At 38.5% G+C, this 25,301-nt stretch overlaps 1 protein-coding gene across 6 annotated transcripts in view; it reads left to right on the top strand.

Moving 5' to 3' along the window:
* The first annotated feature begins 4,985 nt into the window (after positions 1–4,985).
* CALD1 (caldesmon 1) overlaps positions 4,986–25,301 on the top strand; it is a 170,475-nt gene continuing 150,159 nt past the window's right edge. For 4 of the 6 annotated variants that reach the window (XM_012650609.1, XM_012650616.1, XM_012650611.1 and 1 more), the window contains exon 1: positions 5,145–5,319. The gene's annotated coding sequence lies outside the window, so the exon portion shown is untranslated. Of the gene's footprint in view, positions 5,320–25,301 lie in introns of all 6 variants that reach the window. The other 2 variants (XM_012650610.1, XM_012650612.1) reach the window with 1 other exon arrangement.

Here is a 25,301-nt window from a genome sequence, read left to right on the forward strand (position 1 = left end):
ATTGGTTTCTAGCCCAGCAGCCAGTTGGAAAAGCTTTAGCATAATGAACAAAATCATTGATGTTAACAGTAATTCTCTACATAATAGAATGTAAAAGTAAAAGACGTCTATATCTATCAATAAAGAAGTCATTGGAAGAGTCTGATGTTAGGTCCTAGGAAACATCCTGGTCTTAACAGGAGCAACATATGCTATTAGGAGAAATACATAGCAATTGCTTAAGTATACTTATTTAATAATTTAAAAATAAAATATTTTCAGTAGACAGCATCTTCCCTGTTCCCTGCTTTGCCTGGTACCTCTGAGTCTAGCACTTCTCTTCAGAGAACAAACAAAATAAACTTCCAGTTTTCTGTCTGGTTGAGAGAGGGGTATTCACCTGGTTGTGTGGGGGTGGAGGAGAATATCTAGGCTTCAAACTATTCCTTACTCAGATTTTCAACCAAACCTGTTTTCTCTTCAGAGGTGCCCAGGGCTTCCACATCCTGAATTTTTCCTAGTTCTGAGGCTTAAATCAGCTTCTTTCTTGTTGGCATCCCAATTCGCAGGGCCAGATTTCAGTGTTTCAACTCTGTTAAGTCAATTATCAACCATCCGTCCATTTTCCATATTCCAAAATTTGGCTGACATTGGGACTCCTGCTGATTCCTTTCCAGTACTCTTTGCTGTGTAGGATTTATTTATGATTTTTACATTTTTTACTATCATTTTGGTGAGGTTTGGGGAAGGAGTAGAAATAAATGAATGTTGCTCTTTGATCTTCTATGTTTAACTATATCCTCAAATTTATGTCTTCTCATTTATAAGTTCTGTTTTTTTTAATATTCCCTACCCTATGGTAAAAATATTCACTTTTGATTTTTTTCTATTCATTTCCAAGTTTTGTTTATTATGTAACCTAGTTTATTTTAGTGTGGGGTAGGAATTTTGAATTTAAGTTTATTGTTCCCACATAATCGATTGTAATCTACTATTAATAGAATAATCTACCCTTCTAATTTATATTACTTCCTCTATTATTTAAAAAATTACCATATATACTTGGGCCTGTTTCTAGGCTTTCTCCTTTATTCTATTGATCTATTTGAGTATTCTTGTGCCAATAACATTTATCTAAATTAGAATTGCTCTATAAAAATCTCCTTGCCTATTTTTAGATCTTTACTTTGTCATATTTACTACTATTTTGTCAAATTCTACAACTTGTCATTTGGGGATTTTAACTGGAACAATGAACGTATAGATTACTTAGAGGAGAATTTACATCTTTACAATTTTGAGTATTTCTGTTCGTGAAGATAGTATATGTTGCCATTTATTAAGGATTTTGTGTCCTTAAATCAGGTTTTGTAACTTTCTTGCATACATTTTATTACATTTATCCCAGGTAATGCACACCTTTTGTTATTATTAAGGATAACGTATTTTTCCATTATATCTAAAAATTAGAGATGGCTGGTTACAGGAACTCTGGATTTTTGCATCTTGAATGCAATTCCAGCAATCTTTCCAAGCTCTTCTATTAGTTCTGATAGATTTGTAGATTCTCTTGAACTTTCTACATATAGCAAATAAAGACATTTGTTTTTCTTTCTAATCCAAACAGCTCTTTTTTCTACTTTTTTTTTTTTTATCGAGGATAGGGATCCAGCACATTTTTTTAGTTGTAGAAGAGATAATAGTCATTCTTGTCTTTTCATTGTTTATAACGGGAATGCTTTTAACATTTCATCATTAAACATGATGTTTGCTATAGATTTCTGGTAAATGTCTCCCATTATGTTTATAAAGATTCTCTTCCTAGTTTTCTAAGAGACTTTTTAATCTATAAATGATTACTAATTTTACCAAGTATTATCTTGTATCTATTGAAATATTTCTTTTTTCTATTTCCTTTATTTATTTACTTTTAATTTTAAACTGCTAATGTATATTATATTTCAATAGATTTTCAGATTGTGAACCATCTCTGCATTGGTCTTTTTTTTTTACACTATTGGATTCAGTTTTCTAATTTTTTTTTTCTAGGTTCATAAGTGCACTTAATCCAAATTCTCTATTTTTTTTGTACTTTGTTGTCCAATTTTGATATTAAGATTCTTACAGTCTGTTTTTATTGTTTTAAAAACCTGGGTGTCAGGAAAGGTTTCATTTGACTAAAAGAATGTGAGTAGGGGTGCCTTTTAAAAGTTTTAAACCCTCTTTTCTATTCAATAAAATAGATATTTTAAGCTGGAAGGATGTATATTTTTCATGAACTAAGTGAAGTGACTCTAATTTTGAATGAAAAAAGTATGGCCTGTTTTTCCTTTTCCTAAGTTGAAACACAAGCAAAATATAATTGCTACATGACTGCAAACACTCAGTTGGAATTCAAAGCATACAATGAATCATCCAGATATTTCTAGATGTCTCTTTAGATTCATTATGGTTTGATTAGGTAGATATATCCTATGAAAGACAAGCTATTCTTTATCTGGGATGATCCAAATGGGAAATATATTCCACGGAAATTTCCTGTATAAAGTCTGTGTATTTTCAGCTGCTTACAAATGACCTCTGGAAAGAATAAATACTATGAAAGTAAAGTTTCTCACAGCAGAGATTAGGCAACATATGCCTTTTTTTCCTTTTATTCCCTTTTCTTTCTTTTTTATATTCTTGTTTGTTTAAAAAAACATAAAAAGACAAAGAAAAAAGAATTCTTCTGTATCATGGTGTATAATACATGGAATTTGTTAAATTATTCTTCCAACTATATAGTTCCTCCACAATAAGTCCATTTTCAAATGCATAAAAACAGGCGGAATGGGTGCTCACCCACTATACCCTGCATATCCTGAATTTATCTAGGGAAACATACTTCTTTTTTCAAAAGACATAACCCAAAAATATTTAGCCGTTTATCTTCTAAAAACCATGCAAAATGCACGTCCCTTCACGTTTCCTGTTGATAATGTTTTCCCTATTTGTAACACAACTTTTCTTTCCTCTGGAAAGCTGGTACTTACTTTATTCATAGGTTCCAAATTATGCCCTGATGCTGTTCAACCAAAGGGCATTGCTCATACAAGTGAGGAGAATGTTGCTCGGGATATAATGGTATAATCAGCAGTGGCTGCAGAAAATAGCCCTTCCAAAAAGGCCCCACCGAGTCATGGACGATACTGCCCGGACGGAGATCACGTGCCCGGAATGTCTCTGGACATAGGTCATATCTTCACACAGACATTTCCAAATGAGTTGTTTTCAAAACTCCCTGATGTCTGCGCTACAATGTCTTCGAGTTCAGCAGTTTACCAGACTATAGAGTATTTTTCTATCTTTTCTATCTCTGTTGAGATATGGGACGTCTCCAACGCAAAACTGGCCGTGTTCCAAAAATTTGTTTCTAAATCATTTATTTGGGATTGGAAACATTTTCCCATAGGAACAATTTTATAAACAGTGGTGTTCCACAAAGGCCTGGTTGAGCCACAGTGTGCTTGAAATGCAACATCGACTGTATTATTCCCACCAAACATTATTTATTCTGTTTCTCTGGGAAAGTGCACTCTGGGTTTTAACTTGGGATGCCTGAAACTCACCTCTCCTGCTGCTGCCTGGTAGCCTCAGCTGTAGCTTTTTTTGGCTGTGCAGCAGTAGCAGTCAGGAAGAGGAGAGGGAGCAGCCCTCCCAAGAAAGAGACCGGTGTAGAGAGTTGATATTGATTCCTCTGAGTAACCTGTTAATGCTGGCAGGCTGAAGAAGGAAACCACTCACGTGGATCAGTCACTTTCCAAGTGTTCTGAATGAAGCACAAAGGGAAAGGACTTTTTCCTAAACGGAGATCATTTCTAAGTCAGATCTCCATAAATAGGGAAAGGCTTATACAGTAAAACCTCAAATTTTTGAAGACCAAGAGTCTGGACTTGTAATTAGCCAGGGAAAATATTTTAAAGCTTCTTGGTCAGTGATGAAATAGTTTCCAAACACATAACAAGAATGAGACATACATCTTGCACGTAGTTCCAGGCCTAACAAATAGTAGGTGCTCAGAAAAAAGATTGTTTTTTTTTTATTTAATTAAGCACTACTTGAGTGAATTCTATATGAAAAGGACAATATCACGATCATATGCATGTGTGGGCTGGTTAACTGCATTCTCATTCAGCATCTCCTAAGTCTGACCCTATCATAGCATACATCTTACCAATGAAGAGTTGGTTAGAGCTCTTTCAAGAAGTCACTTGAACATTGTCACCTCTGTTCACATACAAATTTTATACAACAGCCCCAAAGCAGGTGCTGGGTCTCTTCACACCCTCTCTGTCATGCATCAGTTTCTAGCAATTTGTAGTACTATCTCCCTATTGCTAAATCTGAGGAAATAAGAGGGAGTACGAGAGGGAGGCAATGTGGAAAATCAGTGAGAATAAACATTCAAGCCTGTAGGACCCTGCCTAGCAGTGCCTGGCCCTAGGTTTATTCTGGCCAATGCTACCTGCTAAAAAAGACCTAAGGCTTTTTTTTTTTTTTGGTGGGAGGGGGCAGGTTGGTTGTTTTTATAACGCATGTAGACAAATTTTGGAGGAGCTTGTGCCTCTTTCGGGCTGGAATTTAGTCTGCACAGCAAACTAAATGGGTCCTGCCCATTTCAGGTTTTAGAATTGCATAACGACTTAAATTCATTTTGTACGTGCAACTACTTTGAAAAGAAAATACACCACCAAGGCTCCCTCTGTTAAAAAGCCTTCCCCACCCCCCACCTCCAATAAACCTATCTACTGTTAACTTTTTGTTTCATAGACTGTGCTTTCTTTTTAAAGCTCCATTTGTGTTCTATAAGACAGCCTCTTTCTCCAAGATTAACATTTCTTATGATTGTTCCTGACAATGGATCCACTTCCAGAGGCCCTGCTAAGGATAACCAAAAAAGGGCATGGAGCAGGCTGGTTTTGGCAGCCTGCACGCAGTTTCAGAGCTTTTTAGGTCTTGGTTTTTCTGATGAGTGATTTCCTGAGCATGCCTAGGGAATGACAGGCATCTCCACAGGCAGGCTGCATCCACCTTGGCCTGGGTGGCGTCATTGGCTGCCTATTAGAAAAACTACAGGACAATGCATACCACCGCCTGCCGACTGTAAACATAGAGGATATGTGTTCACTTAGCATGGACTTCTGGGAGGGGCCAAGGAAGGGCGGTCTGGAGTTTTATTGAATAGAGCAGTGTGTATTATTAGGCTGCCTGCCTGCCTGCACTCTTGCTGTGTGCTCCTGCTTAAAGAAATCAGTCCTTCCTTCTGACTTAGTCCTTCGGGAAGAAGTTTCAGCCTACAAGGTAAGGCGCAGAGGGCTTTCTTTTTCTCTTCTAGAGAATCTGGGGACTTTCTCTGGGTTTCAGTCAACATTCCTGGCTAAGGTAGCCAGGGATACAAGATCATTCAAGGCAATAAACCATGCAAATTCCCAGAGCCAGACTGGGCTTCACTGCCCTGCGGATGTACCTGGAAGGCGAACAGGATGAGATTTCCAGTTTTGTTTTTGGAGTTGGTACAAGAGGAGAGATCATATAGAGACTCATATTAGGGAGCACTGGCAGCTCTGATTAGGACAGCCTTTTGTTTAGGAGAGCCATACGGCTCATACCTGATAGCCCCAGACCAGTGTTAGTGGCTTTCTGGGCCAATCTGCTCACCCGGCTGTCTCCCCTGCATCTTTTATTACCAAAGCTTTAAAGAGGTTTTGCTTTTAAAACAACAGCAACAATTCTTTAGATTGATGAGAAGCCAAAAATGGATGATTTTTTAAAATCAAAGTCATTTATTTTTTAATTCTGCTACCAGTATTTAAGAACTAAGTACCTAAGAACCAGTATCTAAGAACTGGATTTCCAGACCTACAAGGAAGTAAGGTCAGGGGTGGAGAGAGAGCACTAGCACCTGGCGCCCGTGGGGTTAATATCACTGATCTGATGTTTGCTAAGACAGAAGATGCCTACCCTGATCTGTTTCCTATAAAACCTAATAACAAGAGAATGCATGTGCCAGTGGGTGTGTTTTTAGAAAGCACATTTAACATCCTACCTATTTCTTAAGAAATCTTATTTTCTATTTGAAAGTGTGCCTGAGTGTGTCTAAGGAATTTGAAAAGATATTGACTGGAAATGTGCTCCAGAAAGGAAGGAGACAGGCTTTTATTTCGAGGTAGATGTATTTGGGTGTCTAAAGCAGAAGTACAAGGCAGCTAGTTGGTGGTAGCCTGGAATTCCTTTTAGAAAGAGCTGATTGTACGGGGCGGGGGATTTTAGTGCTGTGGCAATACATGGTCAAAAACGGTGGATGAGAGAGAACAAAGTCGTTGGTATTCATAGACCCCTTCTGCTAACAAGATGAACTTTGCCGATGAACTTATAAACCGAAAAAGTAAAATCTTTCTAATGTGCTTGGCAAAATAAGACATATATAGCTAGAACTTGAGTGAAGACTAGGTGCTATGTGGCAAAAAGAATAAATTTGATGATTTTTTAATAATGCTGACTGTTAAAGCCTACCAGCTTCAGATCAATTTAATTTGATTGCATTCCATGGAAGGCAGTAATTTTGGGCTGAGATTCATTAAATAATGTTTTCTCTTTGTATTTAGAAGTTTGGGGAGAATTTTCTTGAGAGTGCCTCTCTCTCCTTCTAGAAGTGATATATGAGAACAGAATTCCCTGTGAATTTCTTTCCCTGGAACAGTTCTGAGTAAGTGTGAGAGAAAAGCTGCAGGCCAAAGCTAGAGTTTGATTATTGTCCTTCCCTTGAAGAGATCAAGTTCCAAACTATTCTCACAGTGTTTTTAATGTCAATCAAAATACGGAGAGCAATTTCTTTTTCAACTGTTCTGTAAACCGTGAAGGAAATGCAGTTTGGAAGGAAATCTATAATCTTGGGATTTGAGAACAAATTCCATCTTGAAACCAACATCTCCAAATCCTTAAAAGTTCAAACCTTGCTATGACCACCCTCTCCCCTCCTCTTCATGTGCTCAAAAACCACAGAAACATTTAGGTTTTTCAGAATAACACTGCAAGTGTTGTACTATCTATGTAGTGATGGAGTGAGAAGGTTTTAGTTTATGTTGAATTTCAGGCGGCTCTTTGTGCTACTTCCCTCCTGCTGAATATTAGCTAGAACACACATCCCCAGATAGGGAGGTAAACAGAGCACAAAGAAACCAAAGTGTGAGAACTTTCATTTTGCTAAAATCATTTAATAAAGAGAACTATAATAGCCAAATTCTGGGGGGAAAAGATCAACTAAAAGAAGAGTTGATCTTAGTACACACAAAGAATGTACAATGGATTGATCTATAGGTAACGTGTAGGATTATTTCCATTATTCAAAGCCGATAGAATGTGCAGTTAAAATAATTCAAATCAAAAGACTGCCTTAAATAAATACACAATTCTTGTATTAAAGTTAAGAGGAGAACCAGGCTCAAACTACAGCTTAAAGGATTTAAATGAGATACATGGGAGCATTTCCTGACAGGAAGGCAGGCTATTAACAGTTCTAATTGGCTCCTGTGACTGACCCGAGAATCTCCTGCTCTTGGGTGGATAGAATAGGATGGTCCTGTAGCCAACCATGGAAAGTTCCAGAATCCAGCCCAGGTATTCTTTGTTCTTTCTGATAAGTAAAATGTACCTCAGTAGGCATTTTCTTAAAAACACACGTAGTTGTCTCCATTTGCCATTTTCATGGTAGTGTGATCACTAGTCATTCTTTAGCAGGACAAAAAAGTGACTTAGAGACAGGCATGAAAAGGGATTAGCTAGTTCCCCATCTCCCCACGTGTCTCAGAAATGCGGTGGGGGCACCGGGGAAATTGCTGACAAAATGGTATGTAAATAGCATGGTAGGACCAAGGAAGAGGTTAGAAAGATGCTGCCAAGGAATTTTTAGACTGCAAAAAGGGGTTTTCTGGGTAAGTTCTCTCAGAACCTGAAAAGAGAATGGTTAGCTCCTTCCTGCAAGTCCTTCATCTGTCAGGCTAATCCAAGTTTGGCATTGGAGAGATGCCCATAAGCTCTGAGCAGCTGGGGAACTTAAAGAGAGGCTTTTAGCTCAGGCTTAACTCATGAGACCAACTATAAGACCTTAGTTCTAATACTGGTTCTTCTACTTAAATAACCTGACCTTTGAGGACATCATCAACCCTTTGCCCTCATCTGTAGAATGGACATTGCAACATTTCTCCCGTGTCCCACAGTGGTTAGGTTAAGATGTGCAAATGAGATGAGGCTGTACACACCCTGAGCTGCCCACAATTTGAGTCCTATGGACATTATGCTCATCTTGGCTGGGGTCCTTCACTTCTTACCTAGCATCTCTAATTAGCTCCTCCTTTCTCATACTTGAGGACCCTTGAGTGGTACCTTCTGGCTCCTAGTTCTTTCTAGAACTCCAAGCCCAAAGTCCAGTGAATGTTGGTCAATCCCAATGTTGTCTGAATTTTGGCTTTAATGATCAGAGACCAAGAGGACACAAATATAAGGAAGTGGACTAAGATGGGCTATCAGTAGTACGAGGTGATATCCAGGGACAGGGAAATCTGAAGATCCAGTTGAGGAGAAGACCAAAGACAAAGTGCTGACAACAGAAACGCTTCAGTAAATGAGGCAGCTTCTCTGCCTCCAGCCAAAGGCATGGAATGAATCCCAGCATATCAAGCCCGGGCCTTGCAGGGAGGGTGAGGTAACCAGGAGCACCTGGCTATGGTTCCTGCTGGTATTGAGACCAGATTGCTGCTCGGAGCTTGTCTGTCACCTCTGTCTGCCTGGGTCCTTAGTACTTCCAGCAGCAACTGACCCCAGGTGGCATCCCTAACTTCCTTACCCCAAGTCCTCCACCTTTACCCTCTTCCCCAGCACACCCAGCCCCAAGCCAAACACGTGGCTTTCCTGATCCAACATTGACAATCTGCAGGGCCCAGCTGTAGGTCAAAGCCCAGAACATAGCAGAAGGGTCTAGCACAGATACGTTCCAGATTGGAAAATCTGCTTGAGCAGACACAGTAGATGTCAGAGCACGTTCTGTGGTAAGGGGCCACTCCGCTTCTCACCCCAAACTCACAGTTGGCTGGCAGGAAGGAAAGGATGGCCCCGAGCTGTGAGGAAGAAGTGATGAGGTTGTCCCTGTCAGTTGTTCTTCCCTGTGTTGTTATTATGAAGACCTTTGAGAATCTGATAAAATCTCTGAAGTCTTAGGTCCTTTGTAAGCCCACCCTTTGTGATTGATAGCGAGAGACCCTTGAGCTGGGGGAGATGAGGCTGGGGAATGGGGGAAAATCTTGATTCCCATAGAAGACAAGGGTGCATGGCATCAGAACACGAGTGGCGGTAGAATCACAGGGAAATCCAAGAACAGAAGCCAAAATAGGACCGGGGTCCACAGAGAGTGGAGCCAGAGTCAAGATGGGTGAAAGGATCCCAGCAGAGGTCTACGGATCTCCACTCAGTGTGTTTCCATTAATGTAACTCAGCTGCGGCATGTGTCTGCTTTCCATTGTTCTATCAACCGGAAAATTCCTTCTGTGCTTCCAGGTCAGATTCTGAGAGCGGAGATCTTATTCGTTCAGCCAAAAACTATTGTCTTTGTTTGGCAAATCCCTTAGCAGGAGGAGGACATCAAAGGCATGGGCGTGCCTACAATGAATTACTCTAATCCAGCCAGTGCTCACCCCTGGGCTTAGAAGAGCCCAGTGGGCAATTTTAGTTAGAAGAGAAATTGAGCGTGGAAGGCAAATCAGCTGAAATGTCCAGCAGCTCTCAATGGATATCATTTGAATTTTTACGTGAATGAATTCCTAGAGAAGCAAAGATGAATGATCATACAGTTGCTGACGACCACCTTGGCATGACCCAATGCGCTGGTCTTCGGGGAGATTAACCTGGAAGTTTTCACCACTGGCAATTGACAAGATAAGAATCATCCATTTCAGAAAGATCCTAGAGAAAAACATTTTGAATAGTTTGGTTGCCAAGGAACTTCATATAAACCACAGGTGTGATATGGCTCTCCTCAAATAAAGGCATCGTGAAAATTCAATAATGATTTAACAATTTTAATAAATAGAAGCCAATACATCCCAATGAAAATCATAATACTTAATAAGCTGAGCACATAAAAGCTAGTGTTCTCTTAATCAGCGGAAGTGATTAATTGCCTAAGGTCTAGGAGATATTTGCAATGTAATTTTTCAGCCACTGAATACCTGTGCTGATGCCCATCAAGCAGAGTAGAAGATCCTCTGCATTCTGCACAGCTCAGATCACATTTGGAGCATCTTGCTCTGTTCTGGGCTCATTCTTCAGAGAGACATGGACAAAGTTGCATCCAGGGGTGAGCATCAAAGGCTGGAGAGGGTCAGGAGAGCAAAACATACGAGAACAGATAAGGAATCTAGAGCTGCTTATCCCAAAGGAAAGAAAATGGAGGGGCCACGTATATGTCTCCAATATTTGGAGTACTTTTATGTGGACATGGGAGGAGGCACTTGCGTTTCTCAAGAGAGCAGAATCGAATACATAAGTTCACAGAATGTTTAAACTGGGCAGGACATTAGGAGATCATTTAGCCCAGGGAGTACATATAATTTTTCATCTGTATGTCAGCTCCAACCAATTGGCATATTAAGAAGGATTCTGAGGCTGAGTCTAAGCTCACAGAGAAGGGAAAAAAATGCTGTCACTGATAGTAATATCTGAATATTTGTTGTGGAAGAAAACGGCCATGGCTGTGTTTTGCTCTTCATTAACATAGTCTGTAAGTTCCAAAATTCTGGTCCTGGGATCCCTGGGAGGCCACAAAATTATGGCAAGAGGTAAAAAATCCATACATACAGCAAGTGCTTTGCAAGCTGAATAAACAATACGCCTTACACAATATGTGCTACTATTTTTCTATATATAGTCACATTATGATGATAAAATACTAATTTATTTAAGAGTTATTGAATTCATAATAGCTGTTGGTTTTGTGTTTTCTAAATGAGTAGACCCAAAACATATAACTATATTGTATGTGGGAAGGTTAGGACAAGAAATTTGGGCTCTTCAGTAGACATTCTTTTAAAAAAGGAACCATTGATCTATTTTTCTAGTTTCTCCAGATGAGAAACTAAAGCCTAGCCACACCAATTAAAATTATATGCACATTTGTAGGTTTCTTTAATGTCTTACTGGTCAGTAAGATTCATAAGAGCAGGGGACATCTATTTTTTCTTTAGGATTTACCTAGTGCCTGACACATAGCAGAATCTCAATAAATATTTGTTGAATGAAAGAACAAACCAAGTGACTTGACGAAGTTTATCCAGTTAGTTAGTGGCGAGATAGTTCTAGAACACACAGCTCCTAAATCCCAGGCAGTTAACCTTTTCAGTATACTAGATTGCTTCTCCTGATAGTAGAAGAGCATATCCCATTTTAACAGTTCACCAATTTGGATTCTACAATGCAGCCCAATTTGCCTATATACCACTGTATCTTAACCAGTGTCTTAATCAGAATCAACTGTAGAGCTTTTTGAAAACGCACATTCCTGAGATGTAGCCCCTGGAGATTCCGGTTCAGTAGGTAGAGAGTGGGGTCCAGGCATCTGTGGTTTGTAAAAGCTCCCTGGTGACTCTGATAAAACATCCTGGCTCAGAAACAGTTCTGTACACCTATGGTTAAAATAATTAATAGTAGATGTCTGTAGTTACTTAGTCCTCAGAAAGCTATTTGTTTAGTTTTGAATAATTTCTTTCTAAAAGTTATAACTGCATAAACCAAATAATCAGTTTTGCTGAAGAGTTTTATTGGAAGAGCTCTGATACTTATCTGAAAATTCCTCCAGCTTCCCATACTCTTGTTGGTTTAAGCACAAAGCTATCAACCCTATGAGGTCAAACTTTCTGATGAGATTTCCAGTGTTTGCTTTTGTAAAGCCCTGGAAATGTGGCAAGAATAAAATTTCTCATGGTATTTCCACTTCCTGTTCCAGCCACCATTACTAAGTGAAATTTAGGCATAGGGGGAGGGGTGAATCTAGAAAAACCTTTCTTTTTAAACATTTCTATTTCTAGGATGTTTTGAAGATCAGTTACTTTAGATATTTCATTTACTAGAAAAAACGGAAGATGTTTTTCTCCATTCTTTGCGAAATGGGAAGAGGGGAGAAGCTTCTTCCACTCTTACCCTACATCTCCTCTAAGGCTGGGGGCCATCACAGCCTCTGGGTTAGATGCTTCCTTTCAGAAGTATGTGGGCCCCAAGAGACAAGAGGCTTTGAGGGCAGGGACGGAGGGATAATTTACTTTTGCAGAAAGACAGAAAATTAATCTCTAGAGTCTTTCTTTACTCAACAGTTAGGAGTTACGTCTTCTGTATTGCACAGAAGAATCTACCGTATTCAGAGCACTGAGCACATAAATTATATTCACTAAATATTGTAGAGCTAAGAATTTCTCTCCATGCATGCCAGAATTGTTACTATACTTGTACCGATGCTATTTGGTTTACAGGGCAGGTGCTTCCCTGTATACATGGAAGCAGAGCTTGTTGGAAAAGAGCAGCTAAAAAGGAATTAGATTAGGATCCACATCTGCACTCTGACGCCACCCAGACAAGGTGTCCCTTCCCCTCTGACACTGTCCCCCTTCCTATGTACCCCAGATGCATACTGGTTCTCAAAAGCCAATTGTTAAACTTTCAATAATTTTCAGAGTCAGCTGTAAAATACAGCCATTACAAAAATTAAATTATATAAATTTACAATTAAATACATTATATGAAAAGCCAAGGTGACAAATACTCAAAGCTCGTTCTTATTAATTATTTTACCGTGTGTTACTATCTATTCTTTTGAGGTTAGTTGCATCTATTGTGTCTGTGAGGTGGAAATACGGTATGATGCTATATAACTGAGCACTTCTCTTCCCAATTCTTCACTCAGTGATGTTATGTTAGGAGCTTGAAATTGATCAGCCCATGCTACAAAGCCGACTCCTCTTCCCTTCCCACAAAGCTTGTTGTTAAACATTTGTTGGCACATTACTGACCGTAAGGGATGGAGGGGTAAAATTAGCCTCTACACAGGAGAGCTAATCAGAAAAGCTATGTTGTTTGGTGCATGCATATTCATAATGTATGCTTATGATTGCATATTTGCTTGCTCAGTTATTTATTCTTATGCTCTTAGAACATAAGCCCATGAAAGCAGGGGCCTTGTCTGGCTTTGGCAGTTTTGTGACGTGAGCCTAAAAAAGGGCTGTGTCCCATATGTAGCATTAGTAAATGAGTTAAATGAATAAAAGGAATAAATGTCTATGATTTCTTCTTTGTAAGAAAGCTGAAGCCAGTGTTCATATTGGAGCACAATTGATTCCTCATGAATTGTACCATTACCCAGTGCTTAGAAGAGTGTCTGGTAGTATATAGATTTTTATTAAATAAAAATAAAATGAATAATCCTCATAACCAGTGGTCCCCAACCTTTTTGGCACCAGGGACCAGTTTCATGAAAGGCAATTTTTCCACCAACAGTGGTGGAGGTTGGGGGCACAGTGGATGGTTTCTGGATGATTCAAGCATATTACATTGATTGTGCACTTTATTATTTTTATTATTCCACTGTTAACCTCTCTGCTAATGAAAATCTGTATTTACAGCCACTCCCCTGAGCTAGCGTCACTGCCTCAGTTCCACCTCAGATCATCAGGCAGTAGATTCTCATAAGGAGTGTGCAACATAGATCCCTCACATGCACAATTTACAGTAAAGCTCACGCTCCTGTGAGAATCTGATGCTGCCACTGATCTGACAGGAGGCGGAGCTTATGCGGTGATGCGAGTGATGGGGAGCCGCTGTAAACACAAATGAAGCTTTGGTCTCTCTTGCGCTGCTCACCTCCTGCTGTGAGGCCCAGTTCTCAGCAGATCGCATACTGATACTAGTTGTGGACCACAACTCGTAACAACCAATTTTACAGATGAAGAAACTGAGTTACGATTAGGTTAAGTAACACATCTAAGGTCATACAGCTAGTAAGGAGCAGAGCCAGGATCCAAACCCAGATAATCTGGCTCTGGAGTCCACATGCTTGACTACCATGCTGTGCTGCCTATCACTAGTTACTCCAAGTGACAGAAACTCTTCTGTGTGTGGCTCTGGAAATGTGACATATCTGAGAAAAAACTCTGGAGTCAGGAGGACTTGACTTTGAATCTCAAATTTACCATTTTCTCATCTGTTTCTTCACTTTTAAAATGGGAAGGATTCCTCCTCTATTTTGTAATTGTCATAACTATTAGAAATAATATCTCTAAACTGCTTTGCACATGACAGACACTAAATTACAAACCGTCGGTTATCAGCCACGATTTCCCATGGAGGCTCTTTGCCGCCCAGGGGCTTTGACATCCTCAGCCACGCACTCTCCCACGTTGCCTCCAGGTCATCCTGTAGACGCAGTAAAAAGAGCCAACTTGTTACATGTTTGGGTTCTCCCGGAGGTAAGACTAGAACAAGTAGGCACGAGTTCTAGGAAACCCTATTTCAGGCCAGTATAAGCAATTTCTAACTAGTCTTATCTGTCTCCGAAGCAGGGACCTCCCTGCTCTACAGAAGCAGACAAGCTCCACTGTCCGTCAACCAGACGGTTCACCCCCTTGCCCTTGTCAACAGATCTGTGTGCTGCCTTTAACATTCTAAATCGTCTTTATCTTGTATGACTAAAGAGTTTTATTATTCCTGGCTGGTATTCTTAAGGCTGGTTTGGTTTTGTAGATTTTCGGTGTTTTAGACCTGGAATGAGAGGAGGAGAGAGGAAAGAGGGAGAGAGGGGAAAAGAGAAAGAGAAACAGAGAGAGAGAGAGAAGGTTAGGATTTATCTGGAGAAAATATACTGAACTTGGGAGAGAGAACACAAAGCAATGAGCCATGGATTGATAGTTATCGGGAGCGCCTACATATTATGGAGATAAACTAGCTCATTCAGCTACCTTGCTGGCACACTTGCTATGTGGCAGACACTGTTCTGGTTGAGGACCAGAGCTGACAAATGGCAGCCCCCTGACTCCAAACCTTTCCATTTCTCTACAGCTGTCTGTTCTGTGTCTTCCCTCAGGAAAGCAATGGAAAGCAGAGCAGGAGTTTTCCATAACCAATCCTGGCAATTTGTCCTGGAGCCATACTGCAGTTTAAATAGACAGGCACACTGTCATTCCCTGCCATATAAGGAAACAAGAGCTAAACGCCATTTCTTTTGCTATTGACTGGAGAGATTGCTCAAGTTAGAGATAGGATGAGAATCTAGGCCTGCAGCAATTAGGTAAAAACAAAAAGAAGGCTGCAGAAATAATTTTGTGTTTTCCTTTCCTGGTAGCAGAGATAGTTTAACAAGCAGTTTACACCTTCTCCCTGATGCAAAGAAGATATTCTGGAATTAGGTATTGAAGGATTAGATTACTTGTACAAATGCTTCAAGCTGATTTAATGTTTGATTATGTCAAATTTAGATATTTAAAAGTCCAGATAACTAATTCTTTGAGGATCTGGTGGGAAGTTAAGAACTATTCCTATCTGCCCAATGATTTGTTTCCTAAAAAATGTTAGAGTCCCCTTGACCTTCCCAGCCACTCTCAGAAATAGTATTTGTTAATAAGACTCTACATTTATGTTTGACATTTAAATTTGCCTTTCTTGCCCCAGGCTCAGGACATTCATGGGATCACTCTTTGCTTTAAGAATCAGTCACAGTGGGGACTTCAGAACACGGGCTCAATAACCAACTTCAGAGAGGGAGAAACTGAGGCATGGGCAGTTGAAAGTATTTACTCAAGGCGAGCCAGTCCAATCTTACCACAGAGAGTCCCCAAAGAAGCATTACTTAGTTAGTCTCCTCAGGGAAACGAAAAATACTGTAAATCGTCTGGTCTACTCCTAACTCCCATCTTTGATGAGACTACATCTGGGATATTAGTTTATTAGGGCTGCCATAAAGAAATACCACAAACAGAAATTTATTTTGCCACAGTTCTGGATGGAGGTTAGAAGTCCCAGATCAAAGTGTCGGCAGGGTTGGTTCCTTCAAGAGCTGTGAGGGAAGGGCTCTGTTGCAGGCCTCTCTCCTTGGCTTGTAGATGGCTGTCTTCATGTTCCCTTGGCATTCTCCTGGAATGTGTACCTATGTCCAAATTTCCTCCTCTTATAAAGATACCAGTTGTGTTGGACTAGAGGCCACCCTAATGACCTCATTTTAACTTGATTACCTCCGTAAAGACCCTGTCTCCAAATAAGGTCACCTTCTGAGATACTGGGGGTTAGGACTTCAACATATGAATTTTGGGGAGACAAAATTCAACCCATAATATGTCCCAATTCAAAATGGTGGTAGAAATCCACATGGCATATTTTCTGAAACTCCAAGTGCGGAAGACCCTACTGCTGGTGCTATTCCATCTTCCCTCTGGGTCTAAGGGGATGCTTTGCTGGAAATCTCTTGGCCTTTTGAACTTGCCCTTGACATTTACTTTCTGCCTTTTGCAATATGAAATTCTGATCCAGTGAAAAGTCAAAAGAGGCCTCAGAAATGACGCACTGAGGCGCAGCTTCACATGCTGTGGCCAATCTGTGGGAGGCTGTGAAACCACGGTGGCCGATCATCTGGCAGGCGGCCACCGGAAGCTGGGGAGGGGATGGTGGGGAGGCTTGGCCAAGGCAGCCCACAGTCTGGGAGGCAGAGCACTGAGAGGTGAGTGGCTTTGGGGAAGCCAGCTGGGGCCAGGGAGGCAGCAACAGATGGGACTCTGCGCCGTGCCTGTGTGGGACGGAAAGAGAGGGTGGCCATGTTCAGTCATTTTTATACATGCTGATCATAACCACTAATCCCCAGACACAGCGGAAAATATTAGAAGCCTACACATGTTTGTGCCCTGAATCACTTGTCTCTTAGTCTCTGTTTTCTTCTATCTCTTCTCTGTTCATCTTTAAATTTTTCTATACTTTTCCTCCCAACGGCCCTCCTCGCTTTATCTACGTTTGGCCCAGTTGGTTACACGTTCCCACATATTATGTCTAGTCTCCTTCCCACACTTTTTTTAAAAGTTGTTTTTAGCCATTGTTTCCCTTTGTCCCTTCCTTAAAGCTCTTCTTGGTGTCCATCTCCCAAGTTTGCTCCTGCTTATGGCCACTGTCTGTCTTTGGCCGGGGGTGGTCTATAGACAGGGTGACTCTGCCATTTATCATCCACACTGGGACACTTCTGAGAGGGAAAGGAGGAGCTATTAATAATATCCCTAAAATAACAGTCCTAAACTGGGACCGTCTCAGGCAAAGCAGGATGGATGGTTATCCCATTCACGGTGTAGTTTTCTGTTTGCCATGAATCAATCTCTCTTCCCCTATCAACCACACACTGTTTCTGTACCTTTCTTTTTTAAGCATTTTATGTTCTAATATTTTTTTATTTCCACCCCAGGAACCTTCATGTATTTGTTCAATGTGAGTTTTTATCTTCCGTTATCTCCTCACTCTATGCTGTGTAGCTCGTCTCACCAATCGAATTCCTCTTCTCCCTTCACGTCCCCTTTTTTGGTACAGTCTTGATTGCAGCTCAGGGAGGCCCTGTTTGTCTGCCGTGATACACGCAGGACATATTCCCTGTGTTTCTGAGACATATCAAGGTACAGCTGAGCATACCTGTGCGCACACACGTACTTCAGAATAAACCACTGATGCTAAAGGGGCTTTGGGTCTCAGAGGAGCCCTGACTGGACTGTCTACCATGGCAGCACCTCTGCCCAGAGACTAGAACAATCCTATACCCCATAAGCAGGCAAGCCTGTCACTGCTATGCAAATATGTTCTATGTATGTGTCTAGGCTCTCATGGGACACATTTCATATATGTGTATATGTATACACTAGAGTTGAAAATGATGAAAATGTATGGCCTAAAAAACAGAAAGAAGGTGACAGTTAAAGCCAGCTGTGCCTTGCCTTCATTAGGACTTCAGTAACCTGGCTTGTTTTAGCCTCTAAAACCAAAGGCCTAGCAATGGCTGCTGCAGGTTCCACAGAAGTAGAAATAAACTTTGGGGCAAGAAGATAGAATAAACATTTACTTCAGTCTCCTTCAAATAGAGTTCTTTTTATGACTCACTCATCTGTAGCTTATGGTTCATTCTGAAAAATCACTCCAATTATTAGGATATTTGTTAGACTTGGGGATGTGCAAGGAAGGCCCAAAGCTCCTTCTCAACTCAAAAACGAAAAAGGAAGAATATTTTTCTGTTGCAAATTACCGGAAGCCAGTCCGCAGATGTCTGAAGTACTTGACAGTATAGCACTCGGTCAGCTGCAAGAAGCTGCTCTCATCCTTTTTATTTATTAACTTACTTACTTGGGAATTTCGACCATAACTTTCTTTCTCTCCTCTTTTCAAGTACCCTAAAAATTAATGAATGAGAAAACAGTGAAATAAGATATTTTATGAAAGGAAATAAGGGTTCTGTTATGGTTCTCATCTTCCTTTCTTCCTCCTTCCTTCCCTCCCTCCTCTTCCTCCTCGTCCTCCTCGTTTCTTCTCATTTCTCTTTTTCTTCTACTTCCCATTTTCCTCTCCCAATGAGATTTATACAGTTGGAAATTCTCTATTACTGTTGGGCAGCCTCCTACTTTAACCATGATGGTCTATGACTCTCTTGCTTCGATACATCTCTTCATGAAGATGGGTGGTGACAGCAATACTTAACCACATTCTGCAGGGCAGGTATACAGTTGTGCAATGGTGGGATGGAAATATCTGTCCAACGAGCTCGCTATTGCCCTGAGGCTCGATGAAGTCATTAGTGTCAGCCAGCCTGGAGCTGCTGACCCAGCTGTGTCTGAGGAAATGGGAAAGGAGGAGTATATGGGTTTGAGAGTAATTTTTGGTTTTTTAATTTTTTAAAATTTCATGCCTTTTTGTATTTCTGCTCTTAGATGCGCTGTTAAAATAAATCAATTGCTCTTTCCATTGTGAGTAGTTTCTAGATTGATAATTGTTTTTTCAGAGAGTATTTGCAATGAGATTTAGGTTTTTGGAGTCTTTGCCGTTATATTTTGTAGGGGGCCTCAGACTCCAGGTGGTGCCCTAATAGGAAAGGAGTCTGAGTTCCTGCCTCATGTCTACAGCTGATAACTTGTGTGGCTTTGAATGGCTTCCTTGTGCCTCCAGCTTCTAATTATAAACTGCTAATAGCCTTTTCCCTTTTTTATGATGCCAAAGTAGGGAGCAACGCGATCTTTAATACATAGGGATTTTAGGTGGTAAAGTGTCATTTAAAATACAGACACAGTTTTCTTTTCTTTTTCCTTTGAAATATGAAGACTTTTGCTGGCTGAATTTTGGGGGGCAAGATGTAAGTCATATGCATGAAGAAAACTCAAGTTCAAATTTGAGGTTTCCAACCACTGTCTCATGCGTAACAATTTCAGCTAATCCTTTTGGGGCTGTCCCAACCCCAATTCCAGCCTTTCTTTTTTCCCTTTTTTTTTTTGCTTGAGGCTTCTGGGCAAGTATGCTCCTTTCCATCCTCATCTTTAAAAGCAACATTGAGAATCGCCTTGTTTGGTTTGGAGACACTCTGAAACCCTACAGTGCTGAAAATGGGTGGTTAAGACACATTACCATTTAATTGAAACTTTCCCTCTAATGTAGTCAGAAAAGATTTTTATTACGAAAGCATTGTCTGAAACCAAAGCACATAGTGTACAATTACAGAATCTTAGAATCTTGTTGCCCTCAGACTCACTAAAATTATCTTTCATCAGCATTTAAATTTCTAACACATGAGATCACATATATGAAAGTGCTTGTGCTTTGTAATCTCTGTGATTTTACTATCCATAGACGAACATATTAATGTTTAAAAATGCTCTAGGAACTTAAGAAAAAGAGTAGGAGAAAAGCATGTTTGATCCTAGCAATTGTGCATGGGTCCAAGCTTGCACAAGCAATCATATGGATGGGTCAAATTATTTATTTTTATTATTCTTTAAATGAAAGTTTATTTTAGAATACTTTTAGATTTATAGAAAAGTTGTAAGAATATTACAGAGTTCTCTTATGCCCTGCAACCAATTCCCCTTATCGTTAACATTAGCTATGGCACATTTGGCATAAATAAATGATATTGATACATTATTTTTAATGCAAGTCCATCCTCTATTTGGACCTCCTTAGTTTTTAACTAATGTTTTTTATTTATCTTTCAAGCTCCTTAGAATAGAATAATGTTTATATGGGGAAATTTTCCTATGCACATTGTGGAGATATTGATGCCATTCTATTAATACATGGATGAAAATTGTGTAAGCCAACTCTTTTCTTCAAGATATGCTTACCGGACCGGCAATCTCTTAAGGACTTTCCGCCTGTAATACACTAGGCCTCCTGTAGTTTGTTTTCCTTGGGATCATTAGCAGATTGCTCAGCCTGCTCCACTCTGATGCCAGATGTTGGAACTTTATCGCTGCTGCCACTAAGGCTGGTCGTTCCAAACAGGTGGTAACATCCAGCATCATCCCTCACCCACCCACCCAATTCCGCAGTTTTAGGCATTAGAGTGAGAAGGTTCACCTGGCTGTTGACTTGCTGAAACTCTGCTCTTAATGTTGCATCATGTCACCGTGACTTGTGGGAGCTTTGACACTAATAGAAAAAAAGAAGACGTGATCCAAGTTCCCCAAAATCTTGAGATCTCAAGATTTTGGCCAGTTTAAAAACACCACAATTCATGAAAAATGCCTGTTAGTAACAAGTAGATAAGTTATGGAGTGGCTTGCTTTCTAGAAATCATCTCAATAACAGTCTTCCACGTACTGAGCTCCCAAGCTTTCTTTGAAATATGAGTTAGCAGCAGACACTGGCAGGAAGAATCCATTTAATTCAGTTTCTGCCTTTGAGTAACCTGATGGAGTCAGGCAGGCTACTCAGTCCTTCCGGGGAATCAACTTATGACGGGGCTGCACTAGACGTGGTCTCTCCCAGCTCTAAGGTTGTTTGGATGTGTGGCTTTATAACTTTCCTTCATAAGGTTGGTTGCTGTCCTTTCTGTCAAGTTTATTTATTTACTGTTGTGCCTTTATTGACAAATCACTTTATAGGGGGGAAAAAGCTAAATGTATTTCAAATACTAGTTACAAATGAGTTGCCTACAAGGTAACTAGTTATTTGATTTATTACAGTTGGTATGTCTTTAATGTTGATTTTTGTGTAGAGATACAATCTAACACATGTAACTGAATCAAGAAAAATGAAAATATATAATGATGAGGAAATGGAGGTATCTTCTTCGATATCTTCACATCAAAAAGCTATTAATAATTGGGAGGAATCTACTTATCTATGAGTGAAATTCATATTCTTGACTCAGAGAAATTCCTTCAAACTTCCTAATATCAACAGTATCAGCACTTTGACTTGGCTGTCAAAGCATAAATAAAGCCGGTAAGAGACACCTTTCATGAAAAAAATAATCGAACCAACTCTCAAATAGAAAGACATCAAAGTCAAGGAAGAAAGTAAGAGCTTAAGGCTTGGAGTGGAAATGGTTACTAGATTTAGACATCTGCTTTGGTCTTTCCTGTTCCACATGTAGCTATATAGTTTACATAAAAGTATCTCTCCAGAGGATCAGAAAGAACAGATTTATGGAACCAGATGTGAGTTAACATTTCTACAGGTGTGGCTCTGCAGCTGAAAGAACATGTTGTACCAGGGATGGAGTTTCTTATTATGTAATCAATATAAATTACCACTAGACGTTTACAGAGGTTGATAAAGCAAACATGTGTCATTCGGATTGGCCTTCTGGTGTATAAAAAGACCCCGCTTCACTTTGGGTACAACGTGGAAAAATGCACTATTTAATATTTATAAAAGACTTGGTAGAAAATACCATGACAGTGATCGGGCAAGGTTGTTACAGCTTGCACACAGAGGGAATAGCTGGTGATTAGATGGAAATTGTGTTTATGTGTTTTCTTCATCAAGAAAGACAAGGAACAGTTCATAAATATTTTAAAAACCTCTCAGAATCTGACAGGAAAGGTCCATGAGGATGAAAATGATTAGAAGACTGGGAAGGAAACAAAATACAAGAGAAAAGATGAAAAGAGAATAGAAGTAGTTAACCTAAAGAGGAAAATATCTTTAGGTGGTACAGAAAATCAGGGCTATAAAAAAGATTAATTTGATAAATTGCAGAACATTTTGACAAGTGTACACACACAAAAAAAAGAATTTTAAAATTCTAGATAGTGACAGAAAAAATGTTACTGATTAATTAATTTTGTGTCAATAGAGTATCTAACACTAATGTTTTGATTTTTCTTAAAGCCAGGTGTTTTACGTTAGATGCTATAATAAAGCAAAAGTAAATGTTTCTAGTTTAAGACCTCTAATTCACTTAAACATTTTCGATTTAGTTTAACTGTATTGTTCAAGTCTCTTATACTAATTTTTTAAAATTTTCTTAATCTATTAATTTCCAAGAATTGTGTTAGTATCTCCCAGGATGATTGTAGATCTGTTCATTGCTCCTTGTAAAATTTGTCATGATTGTTTTTCATGTTTTAAGACTATGTCATTTCATACACATAAGTTCATAATTTTTAAATTTTGCTGATAGAATATTCCTTTCATCATTAAGTAATTCACCTTAAAGTATATTTTGTCTGCTATTAATATTGCTACATCTTGCTTTCAATTGTTATTTACTTATTACATAAAATCTTTTATTATTTAACATTTCTGTATAATTATTTTAAAGTGGGTTTCTCATTAATAGCGTATAGATAGATTTCAAAATCTAGTCAGAGAGGTGTCTATCATTTAATGTATGAGATACATCCATATAGTAATTATTATGGAATACACCAGGATGTCCACAAAATCTGAAAACATAGGAAAAAACTTAATTTTAAGTAATATATTAACTATACTTTAAAAATATTTTTCCTCCATATATTTTTCTTCAAGTTTCTGACAGCATTTGAAGGGAATTATCTCTAAATTTAAATCAATGAGTCCAATTTTTTAATCTTAAAAAGGTATAATAAAAATACTATTATCCCTGAGTTTACAGAATTTTTAGGCCCTATGTATTGTATTTATTGTATAAGACATATTGAACATATTATTTGAAAAGTAGCTAACCTACAATATAGAAGAGTTCTTTCTATATTCTCTTTTTGGACACACAGTAATTTAATTTTGTTTTAAATATTTTATTTTATATATTTCTTTTCCATGTGTATCCTTTGCTCCTTTATTTTCTCCTTTCCTGATTTTTATTATGTCTATTTTTTCCCTTTTAGTCTTTATGTTTTGAGTATAAAGATCTTATTTTTATTCTTTTATAATTTAATGTGCAGATATTACCAAGTATAAACTTTGTTTTCCCTCCAACCTATCCGTGTTCATCCTACATGCTATCATTGTTTAATAGGTTATTTCTATTTTGTTTTTAAATCTTGAAAAATCAGTTACTTATTTTTTTAAAAAAGAGCCAATGCTTAAAATAATCTACCAGTATATTTTATTGATTTCTTTAGTCATCATTGCTATTAGCATCCCATTCCTCCTTTCTGTGTTCAAATACCTATTTGCTGAGCTTATTCTTTAGTAATTCTTTCAAAAAGAGACTTTGGGTGGTAAACTCTTTTAGACTTGGTAAAAATAGACTTTTTGCTTTTTATTTAGCTCTCACTCTTGCATATTAGTTTAGCTGGGTATAGAATATATTTGCTTGGCACATTGAAGATAGTATTCCATTTTCTTCTAACATCTATTATTATTTAGGAGAAGTTGGCTGTCAGTCTGGCTGCCCTCTCCTCTGCCAATATAATTTGTTTTTTTCTCTCTGGTAGTTTTTTACAATTAAAGTAAAAAAGTAAATTTTCATACAAAGAAATATTCAGAATTTAAATGTAATGTATGTATGTGTATGTATATGTGTATGTGTACTTGTGTGTGTGTGTAAAATGTCATTCCCCATTACCCCATTGCCTAACTTAGACATCCACTGTTCTGATTTCTGTCACCATAGGTTACATGTATCTATTCTTGGAATTCATATAGATGGAATCAAATAGTTTGTATTGTTTTTTGTCTGGTTCTCTTCCTGCAATCTAATGTTTTTATAATTCATCCATGTTGTTTCATGTATAAGTAGTTCTTTTTTTAAATTGATGAATAACATTTTATAGAATTAATATACATAATGTTTTCCATTGTCCTGTCAATGGTCATTGAGTGTTTACAGTTTAGGATATTGTGAATAAAGATACTATAGATGCTTCTCAACTTATAATGGGGTTGTGTCCTGATAAACCCATTGTAAGTTGAAAATATTATAAGTAAAAAATGCATTTAATACCTCTAACCTACTGTGAACATGATAGCTTAGTTTAGCCTACCTTAAATGTGTTCAGAACATAGTTGGGTAAAATCATCTAACATAAAGTCTATTTTGTAATAAGTGTTGAACCTCATGTACCACATATCACTAGCCCAGGAAAAAATCAAAATTTAAAATTCTAAGTACATTGAAATTGCAATGTTTTACACCATTGTAAAGTCAAAAAACCGTGAATCGTACCATCATAAGTACGGGACCATCTGTATAACATTCAGGTACCTTTGTGTGTGTGTGTGTGTGTGTGTGTGTGTGTGTGTGTGTGTGTGTGTCTATATGTGTGTATACATGTGTTAAAGTTTTTATTTTTCTTAGATAAAAACCCAGAAGTGGAGTTGCTGGATCTAAGGTATATGTTTATCTTTTTAAGAAATTGCCAAAATATTCACCAATGTAGTGATGCCATTTTTAACTCTTATAAGCAATAGATTAGCATTCCAGTGGCTCCTCACCTTTGACAATATGTTAGTCTTTTTAATTTAAACCCTTCTAGTAGTTGTTAAGTGGCATCTCATTGTGGTCTTATTTTGTATTTGTCTAGTGACAAATAATATTGAGCATATTTTTTGTTCTTATTGAACATTTGTATGTCTTCTGTGAGGAGTCTATTCAAGTTTTTGGCCTGATTTTTAAATTAAACTGTTTATTCATTATTATTATTTTGCAGGAGCTCATCGTACTTTCTGAATACAAGTCAGATATATGTATTATACATATTTTCTCCCAGTCAGTGGCCCACATTTTCATTTCCTTGATGTTGTCTTTTAATAAGCTAAAGTTTTATATTTTTATGAATTCCAATTGATCATTCTTTTACATTTTATGGTTGGTG

Source organism: Propithecus coquereli, unplaced genomic scaffold, assembly GCF_000956105.1.
Source record: "Propithecus coquereli isolate 6110/MARCELLA unplaced genomic scaffold, Pcoq_1.0 Scaffold335, whole genome shotgun sequence".
Classification (NCBI taxonomy): domain Eukaryota; kingdom Metazoa; phylum Chordata; class Mammalia; order Primates; family Indriidae; genus Propithecus; species Propithecus coquereli.